Source organism: Malania oleifera, chromosome 5 (genome assembly GCF_029873635.1).
Source record: "Malania oleifera isolate guangnan ecotype guangnan chromosome 5, ASM2987363v1, whole genome shotgun sequence".
NCBI classification, from domain to species: domain Eukaryota; kingdom Viridiplantae; phylum Streptophyta; class Magnoliopsida; order Santalales; family Ximeniaceae; genus Malania; species Malania oleifera.
The window spans coordinates 28,894,979-28,897,211 of record NC_080421.1 but is presented as its reverse complement, the minus strand read 5'-3'; positions in this window follow the sequence as shown (position 1 = coordinate 28,897,211).

Genomic DNA, 2,233 nt, shown 5'->3' with positions numbered 1-2,233 from the left:
GACTAGACATATAACTCAAGGTAGGAATTAGCTGTTTTAATTTATCCAAGGAGGGATGACCAAGGCGACAATGGATTTGAAGCGGTGTAGCAATGGTTGTGCAGGAAATGGGAGAAAGGAGCAACTCAAAGTAGTAGAGTCTATGAGCCCCATGTCCTGTGCCAATTATCTTCTTCGTCTTCAAATCCCGAATAATCATAGAATTAGAAAAGAAGGTTATAGAACAATTTAGTGCCTTCGTAAGCTTACTAAGTGACATAAGATTGAAAGGAGACTTAAGAGTGTATAAAACAGAAGAAAGAGAGATGGAGGATGTAGGATTTATTGTTTCTATCCCTTTAATTGTAGTTGTCGACCCATTAGCAAGGGTAACTTGAGGTAGATTTTTAGGATATTGGAGGGCAGAAAAGAAGTTGGTTACACCTGTCACATGGTCAGTAGCAGCAGAGTTGATAATTCAAGGACTAGTAGGAGAGATACCAGATGACATACAAATTATAGGATTACCCTTTTTAGCAAAAGATGCAATGTGATGAGATGCTTGTTGGGATGCTTGATACTTTAAGAACCTTGAACACTCTTCCTCCGAGATAGTTATAGCATGCTGTTCACTTGAGCAAATTCCTGACAATGGAAACACACTTTTGGAATTTGAGGACTTCATCCCAACACACACACAACCTCGATACAGCAACAAACAAATGTTCTTGGAATTCCAAAAGTAAACTTTTGGACCAATCAAAGCAACCACAAGTGAACTTACAGACCAACCGAACCAAACACAAATGAGTCAGCAATTGATTCAACCACAAACAAATCACCAACAACTGGACATAGCACTGTCACAGCCCTACAAAATCAATGTATAAATGCTGCCACTGCTCCAAGAGACTTAGACAGAGTCCCAAGAAACCAAAACATAGCTCTAATAGTACCAAATAGCCTTTACACAGGAGAAAATATGAAGTACACAGCGAACAACGTCCTCCTAGAATTCATGGACGCCATCCCAACACACAACATCGATAAATGGAGCAAACCACAAGCACACAATGAACAAAAATGATAAAAATGAATCAAGAACACAACCATACCACTGTTTCAGGCCTCAATGAATTTTATAATTATTGACCAACAACTTCAGGCATTAGAAAGCAATCATTCTTGGAATGCCGCACATGAGCAACTAAAAAAGGTGATATCTTTGAATAAAAAAAAAATGATAAACAACTTGGTATTGTGGTGTGAGGAAGAATTCAAGACATTTGGGAGGAAATCGGAGCAAAATTGCTGCTAAAAAATGTATCACATGCCGGCACGTGGTGTTGGCACTGCTGGCTTTTAGCTAGTGTGTGGCAGCGCGTGGAGGCTCCTCTGGCTGTGAAATTTTGAGGGCTGGCTGATCGGCAGGTTCTGTGGCTTGCTATGTGGTTACTTTATCAAAATATGAGGTATTTCTTGAGGTGTTGAAGAGGACAGCAGCGTCCAGGATTTTTCCGCCTGCTGCAGCTTTTTCTGGCAACTGCTGAACATGCTCCTGGACTTTGGTGATGCTGATGACCCTGGTACTGCATCAGGTTGCATGATATTATGATGTTTAGGGTTTGATTTAGCAGCAGTCATACAATTAAAAGTTTAGGTCGGATCTTGTTTTGATACCATGTTGAATAATTGGGTAAAATGGAAGACCTAACTTGAATGATAGGTCTCTCCTTCTATTCATAATATATGTCAAGTACAATACCAATGACCATAACTCACTCTTATTAACATAAGTCTAATACATAATAATAATGCTAAATGACTAAATAACTATTAACAATAATAATGCTAAATGACTAAATAACCATTAACAACCCCCCCCCCCCCCTGCCCCAAAAAGTTGGAGCATATATGTCATATGCTTCTAGCTTGTTACAACTGAATTTCACACCAGCACCTCTCAAGGCTTTAGTGAACAAATCAGCAGCTAAAACTCAGTTTCACATTAGTGGTTGTAATGAGCTTCTATACAAGTTTCTTTGGAATAAAGTGGCAACCAACTTCAATGTGCTTTGTCTACTCATGGAAGATTGGGTTGGAGGCAATATGAATAGTAACTTGATTATCACACATCAACTCTATAGGTTGAGAATGTGGAAAAACTAGTTCTTTCAACATGTTCTTCGACCAAATAAGTTCACATGTAGTGTGTGCCATAGCCCTATACTTTGACTTAACGTTTGACCTAGCT